Raw genomic sequence first — 13,308 nt, 5'->3', positions numbered from 1 at the left:
GTCTTTGATAAACTCAACAGAAACAACATTAGAATTATTGGAGTCCAGAGGCCCAGGAAGAAGATCCCTAAGAAGAATCAACAGTCAAAGACATCAATACAGAGAAACTCCCAGAGCTAAAGACTGCATACAATCAAATCCTGTATGCCTGAAGAGTACCAGCTAAAAGAGATCCAAAGATAAACACCCTAAGACACATCCTAATCACTATGACGAAACACACATAGAGATAGAATACTGAAAGCAGCAAAATTACATTCAAAGAAGTATCCTAAAGATTCACAGCAGACATGTCACAAGAAACTCTCAAGGCCAGAGACAGTGGTGGGACTTTGTGACAAGAATGAATGAAATAGAGGCTTCACCTAGAATACTCTACCCAGCCCGACTCATATTCAGGTTTGAAGGAAGGATACATAGCTTCATGGATAAGCAACAAATCAGAAACTTTACAGATGCAGAACCAGCCTTAAGGGAAAACTGAAAGGAAAACTTTAAGATCAGACAGACCAACAGATACAGCAAACTTATACACACAGATGACATTAAATCCAATGACAATCATCTCCCTCAATGACAATGGACTAAATGCACCAATTACAAGACACAGAGTGACTAAATGGATAAAAAGATGAATCTAACTTTCTGCTGCCTACAAGAAACACATCTGAATAGTCAGAACAAACATAGACTCAAAATCAATGGCTGGAAGAAAATTATCTAAGCAAACAGCACCCTTAAAAAAGCTGATGTGGCCATATTAATATCAGACAACACAAACTTTAGGCTCAGAAAAATTGTAAGGGACAAAGATGGACACTTCCTATTAATTAAGGGATGTGCACAACAAGAAGAAATCACACTATTATACATATATGCACCAATGAGAGACTAGAAAAATATCTAATAAAATTATTGATAAATTTAAAAGAGGATATCAATAATAACACAATAATAGTGGGAGATCTCAAAGTGGCCCTAGCAACACATGATAGGTTAACCAGATTGAAACTCAACAAAAATATACTAGCCCTCAAAAGAGAAATGGAAGAAAGAGGCCTAGTAGATAATAGATAGGACACTCCAACCCTAGAAACCTGGATATAAATTCTTCTCCAATGTACATGTATCATTCTCCAGGATAGACCATATGCTGGCATAAAAATAACTCCATAAAATTAAGAAGATAAAATTTTGCAGACTACCTTTGCTGACCATAAGGCTCTGAAATTAGATGTGAATTACAAAGGGAAAACAGAAGAAAAACTTTAACACCTAGAAATTAAACAACCTACTACTGAACAACTAGTGGGTCCAAGATGGAATCAAAGAAGAAATCAAAACTTTCCTGTAAACAAGTGACAATGAAGACAAAAACTTTCAGAATGTATGGGACACAGCAAAAGCCACACTGAAAGGAAAATTTATAGCTTTGCAAGCACACATCAGGAAGGAAGAAGGGGCATACCTCAATAGCTTAATGACACAGCTTATAAAATTAGAAAATAATTCACAAAAGAAACCAAAAATAGGGAGACAGAAGGAAATAACAAAGCTTAGAGCAGAAATCAATGAAGTGGAAACCCAAAAAAACAATAGGAAAGATCAATGAAAGCAAAAGTTGGTTCTCTGAAAAAATAAACAAGATTGATAGACCATTGGTAAAACACAAAAAAAGAGAGAGAGAAAAACTTGATAACCTGTGTTAGAACTGAAAGGGGGATATACTACAGATATTGCAGAGATTCAAAGGGTAATCAGAGACTAGTTTGATAAACTTTATGCCACTAAACATGAGAACCTGGAAGAAATGAATAAATTCTTGGACTCATAACCTTCCACTGTTGAATAAGGAGGAGGTAGCATATCTAAACACACCCATCACCATTTAGGAAATTAAAATGGTAATCAAATGTCTGCTGAAAAACAAAAGCCCAAGCCCAGATGATTCACTAATAAAATTCTTTAAAACATTTCAAGAGAAACTACTATCAATCCTGGCCAGGATATTTCATGAAATTAAAAAAATGGGTACACTTCCAAATAGCTTTTAGGAAGCCAACATCACCCTGATACCAAAAGCAGACAGAGATGCTACAAGAAAAGAAAACTGCAGACCAATATCCCTAATGCAAACAGATGCAAAGATCTTCAACAAAATCCTGGCAAATAAGATCCAATGCCTCATCAAGAAGATTATTTATTGCAATAAAGTAGGTTTCATCCCAGGAATGCAAGGATATTTTAACATCTGTAAATATATCAACATAATACACAACATCAACAAAAAGAAAAAGAAAAATCACATGATCATATCAATAGAGCCAGAGAAAGCATTTGATAAGGTCCAACACCCATTCTTGATAAAAACTCTCAGCAAGATAGGAATGAAAGGAACCTTTCTCAATATAGTTAAGGTCATCTACCACAAGCCAATGGCAAATATTATCCTCAGTGGAGAAAAAAATAAAGCTTTCCCTCTAAATCCTGGTACAGAAAAGGCTGTCTGCTCTCACCACTCCTCTTCAACATAGTACTGGAAGTACTTAGTATAGCTATTAGGCAATACAAATATATTAAAAGAATCCAGATAAGAAAGGTAGAAGTCAAGCTCTCACTGTTTGCAGATGACATGATACTCTACTTAGAAAACCCTAAAGACTGTACCAAAAATTTTCTAGAAACTATAGATTCATATAGCAATGTGGCAGGCTACAAAGTTAAAATGCAAAAGTCAATGGCCTTCAAAAAACAGAAGAAAAGAAAAGAAAAAGGGACTGGAGAGATAGCTATAGCACAGTGATACCGCATTTGCTTGCAAGTGTTGACACAGGACCAATGGTGGTTCGAATCCTGGCATCCCATATGGTCCCCCGTGCCTTCCAGGAGTGATTTCTGAGCAGAGAGCCAGGAGTAAACCCTGAGCATTGCCGGGTGTGACCCCAAAAACAAAACAAAAATATCAATGGCCTTTTTATATACCAATTATAATAGGGAAGAAATGGACATTGAGAAAACAACCCCATTCACATTAGTGCCACATAAACTCAAATATCTTGGAGTCAACTTTACTATAGAAATGAAATACCTATACAAAGAAAACTATAAATCCCTGCTCCAAGAAATAAGAGAGGAAATGTGGTAATGGAAACATATATCCTACTCATGGATTGGCAGGATTATCATCATTAAAATGGCAATACTCCCCAAAGCATTGTACAGATTTAATGCAATCCTTCTAAAGATACCCATGACATTCTTCAAAGAGGTGTATCAAACACTACTGAAATACATTTGTAGCAATAAACACCCTCAAATAGCTAAAGCAATTCTTGGGAAAAGGAATATGAAAGGCATTACTTTCCTTAATTTTAAACTGTATTACAAAGCAATAGTTATCAAAACAACATGGTATTGGAATAAAGACAGACCCTCAGATCAGTGGAATAGGTTTGAGTACTCAAAGAATGTTCCCTAGACATACAGTCAACTAATTTTTTTGATAAAAGAGCAATGAAAGCCTCTTCAAAAAGTGGTATTGGCACAACTGGTTAGCCACTTGCAAAAAAGCAAAATATGACCCCATCTAACACCATGTATGAAGGTAAAATCCAAATGAATTAAAGACCTTCATATCAAACCTAAAAACATAAGTTATATAGAACAACATGTAGTTAAAACACTCCATGACATTGAGACTACAGGCATCTGCATGAGGAAAAAGCACTCTCCAAACAAGTGGAAGCAGAAATAAACAGATGGGAATATATTAAGCTGAGAAGGTTCTGCACCACAAAGGAAATATTGCCCAGGATACAAGGACCACCCATTGAGTGGGAAAAACTATTCACCCAATACCCATCAGATAAGGGACTAATATCTAAAATATACAAAGCACTGACAAAACTTAACAAGAAAAAATCTAACCCCATTAAAAATGAGGAGAAGAAATGAACAGACACGTTGACAAGGAAGAAATAAAAATTACCAAAAGGCACATGAAAAAATGCTCCACATCACTAATCATCAGGGAGTTGCAAATCAAAACGACTATGAGAGGGCTAGCAAGTGTTTTTCAATAAATATTCATATATGCTTATATCACATATGATGGAATAAATTTAAAACCTTGCCATTAAATATATCAAAAATTATCTCACAGTGGTTCAAAAACCTAAATGAAAGTGCTAATAGTATACTTAGTATATAGTATACTTAGATCAAAATTAATATGATCAATTATATTTTATATATAAAACTAACAGCCTAAATTTAAAATAAATTAAATATTAGTAAACTAAATATCATTGAAATGTACCGGGTTTGTGCACTATACAAGATCAATAAATTTAAATAAAAATCAACACCACTAAATGCATTCCTTGTAACCTCCAACTCTACTACACCAAGTAGTATGGCATGGCCATCAGAGTATTGAACCTTCAGGATTAGAGAAATAGTACAGGGATTAATGTCCTTGTGTTACTTATAACTAACCATCATTCATTCCCAGGCACTACATATGGTGCCTTATGAACCACAAGGAAAATTAAACATTTATTATTTAAAAAACCAGGAGCTGGCCCTGAGCAACATTATGTATTCCCCTGCTGCCATATAACAAAGTGCAGAAAAATGAGAGAAAGTATGTGTAAATCACTTATTTATAAGGTTTGTCAGTATTTAAAATAAAACACTGTTATAATATACCATTAAATTCAATAAAAAGGGATTTGTATACACTTTTTAGTGTGTGTATATATATATGTATATATTACATATATATATATATATATATATATATACTTTTGTACACTTTTTTTGTTGTTTTTTTGGGGGGGCACACCCGTTTGATGCTCAGGGGTTACCCCTGGCTAAGCGCTCAGAGATCGCCCCTGGCTTGGGGGACCATATAGGATGCTAGGGAATCAAACCGTGTTCCTTCCTTGGCTAGCGCTTGCAAGGCAGACACCTTACCTCTAGCATCATCTCTCCGGCCCCACTTTTGTACACTTTTTCCTGAATATATATAATTTGAATTTGAACACATAAGATGATGGTCCAAACTGATGGTCCAACTATTTTACAAATATGCAGAATCTCAAATGACAATAAACTAGCAGACTGCAAAATCTATACACAAAATGTACATTACAATTCTATATGCACAGAAAAATCTAGAAAATAAAAAAATAATAGACAATTTCTTATTTAAACACCTTGATTACAAATATGATTGTAGTTGGGTATCAGTCATTTAAGGAACACCCCCCTTCACCAGAGCAACATTCCCATCACCAACGTCCCAAATTTCTCTCCTCTTCTATCACATGTATATCTGAATATAATTTTTGCTTATTTCTAACCTTCAGTTTTTTTTATCTCTAGTCAGCAATTGTTTGCTATATAAATTGCTGACCCTTTACTATAAGCCTAGATATTTTTTATAGGTATTACAATTTATTATTTTTTTAAGAATAGGACAAAGTAAGAGTACAGAGGGTAAAGCATTTCTCATCCATGAATGACCTGGTTTTTATTTCTGGCAACCCTTATGGTCCCCTGAGCACCACTAGAAGTGATTCCTGAATGTAAAGCTATGAGAATTACTGTGTATAGCCACAAATAAAACCAAACAAAAGAATAGTCCCATAGACTATTATTAGTTCTTTATTTTGCATATAAGTTTTGAAAATAAATTTATCATTGTCTATAAAATAATCTTCCAGAGGTTCTGAATGAAAATGCACTTGATCTATATATCAATTTAAAGAGAATTAGTATCTCTAGAAATTAAATGATGAACTGTTATATTCCTATACATAGATTTTATTTTATTTTTCATATTATTTTTCACAAATCATTTCTTTTAGTATTAATAATTATTCTACATATTATTTATTTGATGTATTAAAATGATCTTTCTACCTTTATTACTGAGAAATCTATTTTTAATTTTTACTATTATATCTACAAAAACTTATAGATTAAGATGGTATTCTTATAAGTAGAATGTAATAAGATCTAACTTCATATGTGTGTGTGTGTGTGTGTGTGTGTGTACGCGCGCGCGTGTGTGTATTTTTGGGTCACACTCTCTGGCACTCAAGGGTTATTCCTGGATCTGCATTCAAAAATTGCTCCTGGCATGAGGGACCATATGGGATGCCAGGATTCAAACCACAGTCTGTCCTGGATCAGCTGTGTGCAAGATAAATGCTCTGTGCTGTACTATCTCTCCACCCCAAGATTTTACTTCTTTCTACTGTATTATTATCATGTACATTTTCCTGAATAGTTAATTTACTTTATTGTTCTAAACATCTAAACACCTTTGTGTTTACACACACATAGATTTAACACACACATAGGTGTGTTAGTTATCACACCTATTTTTTAGTTCTATATCTGGGTGGTCAGGTGGCAATTCTTGACTCTTTAAGTATTTAGATAGTTTATGTCTATTTCCCCTTAAACTAATTTGTCAAAAATCCTTTTGGATCTGTTTGCTTTTTTAATACTTCATAGGTTAATCTGAAAATTACAAAATGCATTTAGCTCTTTGTAGTATAATTAAAATGATTGCTTTGCCCACTTTGCTGATAATGCTAGGACCTAGCACACTTTAACTTCATTTACCGCCTGCTGCACACAGTTTTGGTTGTAATGTATTCTAATTACACATATTAAATATTTTGGATAGTTTTTTGAGTCAATATATTTTAATTTATTCCATGTACCTATAATTTCCGTTGTTTGCTATCTCTCCCTAAATTTCTGTTTTACCGTGGGGTCATATTTTATTTTGTCTATAGCTGTTCATTTATCATTCTTTTACTACAAGTCTAGTGTGGAATTATTTTTTTATTTTTCGTTTATTTTGGACTAATGTTGGCTTAGATGTAAGATAAGATGATATTATCAATCCTCTTTCTTCTTCTATCACCATTCTAGTTGTAGAATCAGTCCACCTATGGGAAATTCTTGATTCTTCAGTAAAGATAGATTTATCCAATATCACTTTCTCATGATCACAGACAGAGAGGGAATAAAAGGCAACAAATCATATATTTTTAACTTTTGAGTAGTTTGAGCAGAGACAGATGAAACAATGAATATCTTTTGTCAAGCACATTTCTTAGTCCTTTGGTCGAAAAGGATAGGAAGAAGTTGCAAATAGTCAGGAATATTGGTTCAGTAAAATAGCTTCACTTGGAAACTTGAAAAGGGGAGCTATAAAAGTTCTTCCCTTGTGCTATTTTCTATATTCCTAACACTTAGTTCTCTGCCTCCCTCTCTCCATGCCTTTGTCTGTGCCTCTGTGTCTCTGAATCTGTCTCTGCCTCTATATCACACCTTCTGTCTCTCTTTTTCATGTTGCTAATTGAATTTAAGGCTTCATACATTAAAGGTAGGGTGTTTACTGCTGAGCTATATCTTATATATTAACCCAATGTTCAATCTATAAACTCTTAAACTTCTATAATTCTGCTTCTGTTTGTATGAATTGTTTCCCCTAATGCTAAAAATTGTCCTCTGAAAATCCTTCTTGAGGTACTGGTTTTTGGAGTAAAATTTTCCATCAGAAATTTCAACAGTAGCTTAGATCATATCAGTTCCACACTATACTAAGAAATGAAAATTCACTCTCCCTTCAGTTATCTTTGCAAAATCTCCAGACAAACAATCAGTATAGATTATTATGGACTTTACAATGATTTTATGATACTGTTATACAAATAATTTAAGTTAAACAATGTATAAAAGTGGCATGTTTTATATATTTTTCTCTTTATGAAATTATTAGGCACTCCAGATACAATTTAAGAGGAAAATTAAATTTCAAAATGTTAAATTTCCAACAACAGACAAATGGATCATAAAGATGTCGTATATGTGTGTGTATATATATACACATATATACACACACACACACAATTGAATACTACATAGCTGTAAAGAATGATGTAATCATGCAATTTTCAGCTATGTGGATGGGACTTGAAGATATGTTAAATGAAGTAAGCTAGAACAAGAAGGATAAATACAGATTGATATCATTTATATGTGGTAATTGGAATAACTGCAATAAGAAATGTAAAGTTCAAATTGGAAGTTGTCTTGAAATCTCTTGACTCCAGAGTATAGCAAGGAGAAGGAAAGAAATAGAGTGGAAGAGAAGAAACACAAATATGAAAGGATGGGGCAAGGGGCCAAGTGGTCTTAGGTGAATTGGTAGTGTTATAAAAGGACAGAACTAAATATCCAGGCCAAATGCAAAACAATGGAATCAAGAGACTCAAACTTTAACAATCTAAATTTAAAATGGGTTTGTTATACTGGTAAGCAATTGGAGAATATTGGTAGAGGGAGGTAAACACTGGTGCTGGAATTCATTGTATGTCTGAAACTTAACTATGAAACACTTTGTAAATAACAATTGTTTTAATAAAATAAAATTTAAAAAATTGCTAAGACCCAAGATATAAAAAAGATGAATTTCAAGTCTTTCAATGTTATAATAAAAGTATTTAAAGTTTCTAAAATTTTTTTCTTGAAATTTTATATGATGAGATAATGAAATTAAAATATACAATCCATTCTTGCTAAGTTAGCATTTTACTGTCTCAGTAGGAGGGAATTTGTGAGTATGGTGTACTTAGGTAGATTTGTAGACTCTTTTTAAAGGTAGAGCTGTGACATGCCTAGTACTAGACTGTCTTTGCAGCTGTAATTTTGTTTAAAAATCACCCTAAGTAGTAAAATGTTATTCTTCTCTTATTACTTAAAAAGCCTAACTTCAGCCTATTTTCCATATGATTAAATTGGATTCACCTGTATCTGCTAATATAATAGTTGTAACTTTATATTTCAAGGTCAATTGATGATGAAGAATCACATATTAATGCTGTGTAAGCTTTAATTTACTATGCTCCCATTCTATTACAAATTACTTTATAGTATAAGTACATGCCACAATGAGCTACATTGACCAACTGAGTGTGGATTTCACATGTGGGCCAAGTTTACTGAAGACTAAATCATGAGGCACTCCAAATACACTTCAGCATTAAACTATAAGAGGAAATTCTATATTAGATCTTAGTCTAAATAAGATGGGTTTGGGTGATGTTTCAGTGAATTCTGTTAATTTACAAAGGTATAGTTACAACTTTGATATTCTATAATATTATGAAGTAATGGTAAATGACTAAAATGAAAAACAAATACCGTTAAGTATCCAATTTTTGTTGCTGGATGCTAAACCACAGAATGAAATAATGATATTGTATTCATTCTTGACTGCAATTGATAAAATTTAATTTAATTTTCATGATTATGTTTGGAGAATATGGCTCAGAAACAATGGTAAAAATAGTTTTGCTAGTCTGTTTTCTATTTAGCTACTATTCCCCCATTCTCTGCGTCATTGACAGTCTACTCGTTAAGACTTGATAACCAGGAGAGATTATATTCTCTCCAAATTATTATTTACTGAATTAAGAGAGAGGAAATTAATTTACATACTTAGGTTCTTTTAGTAGATTGTTTTTTTTATAAAAATTGGAGCAGTAGTTGTTAACCATGAACTTGTCAACTCACATCTCCTAATGATGTATGAGAAATGGATAAGTAAAAAGTCAAGAGCACTATTCTTCAATGGTTATGTGTGTACTGAATTGATAGTCAAAAGTACTATTATATGATAGTTCTGTATGTATATGTACATACATATGTGTTGAATTGTTATTTCAATAGGTAACAAATAATTAACAATTGACTTCAAAATTCACTAATTTATCAAAAATACATGTAAAAAGTTTATTAGTATATTATGAAACATATTGATTGCAGCTTTTCATATCAGAGAAGTTTGGAGGCAGAATGCTTTTGAAAATGTAGATATTTGTCCTAATAACTGGTATAAATAAGTAAGCGCAGGGGATACTAGAAGTGTTTAGGGTGGGAATATTAGACTACAAAAATATGTATAATTATAAGTCTATTCAAGAACTTTAAGGACAATAGTATGGTTGAGACACTTAATCTATAATAACTAGAAAAGAAACAATTAGGACAGCATAATAGAAGGTTCAGTAATAATTACATTCACAAAAAATATCCCTCAAAAATAGAAAAAAAATAACAATGAAATAGGCACCCTTGTCAAAAACTCATTTTGTACTGTTTTATGTATAAATAAATCAGTAAATCTCAAGAGAAAAAATGGCATAATAGTTTTAGGTACCATAATTTAAAGTCCATTTTTAATTAAAATGAAAGATGACTACTTTCTTTTCACCCCTTTCTTCTCTTTATTCTTATCTTCCCCTCTTCATCCACCTTCTCCTCTTGTGCTTAGCGATCACTCCTGGTGGTGCTAAGGAAACCATATGCAGTACCATGGATCAAATGTGGCCTACACTTTTTGAACACTTTTTAAACGTTTTAAACACTTTTTAAAAATAGTGTTAGCCCACATACCTGTTGTTTAATATATCTAACTTTCATTATAGTTTGATAGAGGTAAAACCTGATATTCTTGCTTATTCTTTCCTTATACACTGGAAATTTGAAGATATCTTTAACATCTTTCTTGACATCTGTCTTTATTTCTTTTTACCCACCCTGACATCTGATTTTATTTCATTAGTAGTTATGAATAAAGTAAATAAGCCCACACTCAGTTTTATCTCTGTATAGTTATATGGGCCATAACTGATCACCAGGAAACAGTTATGGATCTGTCTTCTCACAACGTCTATAAGTATACTTAATTGTTCTACCTATATCATTAGGCCAGCCTTCTAATTCTTTGTCTGAAAAAGTGTAGAAAAACAAAAACTCTTCACTTAATATGTAGATTAATAACCCCCACCTAGAGAGAATAAGTGGAATCTGAGTATAATTCTTTAAAAAGAGCATCTTGAATAATTATTTTACAATTTCCACTCTTGTCTTTCTTATAAAATTATTTAGGAAGAAGTCTCTGATAATGAGATCATCATAGATTTTTTCACATACCTACCTTTGACAATCTTAAAAGATTTATAATGCCTTTTATATCTAGTATCTATTGTCATATAATCATATTTTATCATTCGGCTACATAATAGAAATTATCATTTTTTGGCTACATAATAAAAATATTTTTATTATTGACTAAGTGGTGCTAACTCAATAATTGTATGATTATAAAATTATAAAACTCTATCAATGAAAAATTACCTCACTAAAACAGTGACTTTTAAATAAATGGTGGAACAATATGGACATTTAATATTACCTCATCAGCAAAATTTCCATTTCTTTGTGTTTTTTTTGTCTTTGTTTTTTTTCTTTGGGTTTTTGGGTCACACCTGGCAGACCTTAGGGATTACTCCTGGCTCTATGCTCAAAAATCGCTCCTGGCAGGCTCAGGGGACCATATGAGATGCCGGGATTCGAACCACTGACCTTCTGCATGCAAGGCAAACACCTTACTTTCATGCTATCTCTCCAGCCCCCAAAATTCCCATTTCTTAATAACAATTTCCTATAATATCACTAAAGATGTCTCATTCTAAATATATTATGAGAATGATCTCTTTCAATTTGTCTTTTTTTTCATTTTTTCTTTATTTAAACATCTTGATTACAAATATGATTGTGATTAGGTTTCAGTCATATAAAGAACACTCCCCTTCACCAGTGCAACATTCCTACCACCACCAATGTCCCAAATCTCCCTCCATCCCACCCCACACCCACCTGTACTCTAGACAGGCTTGCCAGTTCCCTCATTCATTCACATGATTATGGTAGTTCTCTGTGTAGTTATTTCTATAACTACACTCACCACTCTTTGTGGTGAGCTTCATGAACTAACGTGTACCTTTTTTAAGACTCTCAGTTTTGGGATTATAGTGTCATTTGCTACTTTTTTCACAAGTAGGAAAATTTAGTGTGACAAATTAAAATTCTTAGAACAGATCTGGGAGCAGTGGGAAGTCTCATAATCCTCTATGAGGTAGCCTTGCAGGTACAGTGGTAGCAATTCCCATTCAGTGCCAATCCTTCATTGGAAACCTAGCACCACACTGCAATATCATCTAGTTTTTAGTTGCCAGATAACTTGTTACATGGTAATCAGCATTGGTTTTATTGTTGTTTTACTTTTTAAGACTTTCAACTTATCTTCCAGTAGGGGGCAAAATTATTTCTTTCATACTTTTTTTGAAATTGTTTATCTCAAAATACATTTTTTTCTAAATGCATGACATGTAAATATATGTGTGTACAGTGTGTGGTAGCAAACTAAATTAAAAACTTCTTCCTAGATACATACACATAATCTTTTCTATGGAGGAGAACAGCACCATACATTATTTTCATTTTTATGAAGTCATGCGTAGGGTCAGTGGACTAATAAATGAAATCTGAATTATTCATCAGTCTGTATGTCACTCAGGTCTTTGAAATCAATGCTGATAGAGTATTAGAAATGCTTAAATTTTAACCAGACCAATGTTATTGTCGCCTTCCTTTTCGATCTTTCACTTTTAACCATTTACTTTTATTTCAAATTTTTGAATTTGGATTAAATTTCCATACATTGCCCTTAACAACCATAACAACATTAATAATTTATGGGCCTGAAGTACAGAAGGTTTTTGTGAAGGAGTATTTCATACAGTACAGTCTCTCAAAAGTAACCTCAGATTTTCAATTCTTATTATTTAACTTTGGGACTACCATAAATTTTCTATACTAACAAGAATTCCATGAATTCCTGGAATTTATTATTCAGGGTTGAGTAGTATTTTGTGTATTGTGTAGAAAAAAGGCTTTTTGTTTTTATTACAAACCTGTGTGAAGAAAATGGTATTAATTCTAAAAGTGATTTATTGATGAATTTTACCTTTTTATATACATCTATCTGTGCATTTCTTTGAATTTTTCAATAATATTTCTCACAGAAACAGCTCAGTATTTGCTATGCTATCTCCTTTTTAGTGTTATATTAAAATGTGCTGTTAAAATATTTAAAACATTAGAAAGATTAATTGCTAAGCTATTATAATGGTATTTTCCTTATTAACAGTTTTTTTCAGGAAAGTTTAATTTCAGGAATAGCAAAAAAATAAAAACAGCACACACATACACAAAACAGCAAAAATTGACCCTACAAAACTAACAAAAAACGAAGAGAACTAATTGAATAAAACATAATAAATATTTTTGAGTATATACCAATACACTAGGTTTCAAGTATTTTATAATGTATTTGCATTTTACTTCAACTGGATTTCATCTCCAATTATACAA

This window comes from Suncus etruscus, chromosome 1 (assembly GCF_024139225.1).
Source record: "Suncus etruscus isolate mSunEtr1 chromosome 1, mSunEtr1.pri.cur, whole genome shotgun sequence".
Classification (NCBI taxonomy): Eukaryota; Metazoa; Chordata; class Mammalia; order Eulipotyphla; family Soricidae; genus Suncus; species Suncus etruscus.
This window is presented reverse-complemented; position numbering follows the sequence as displayed.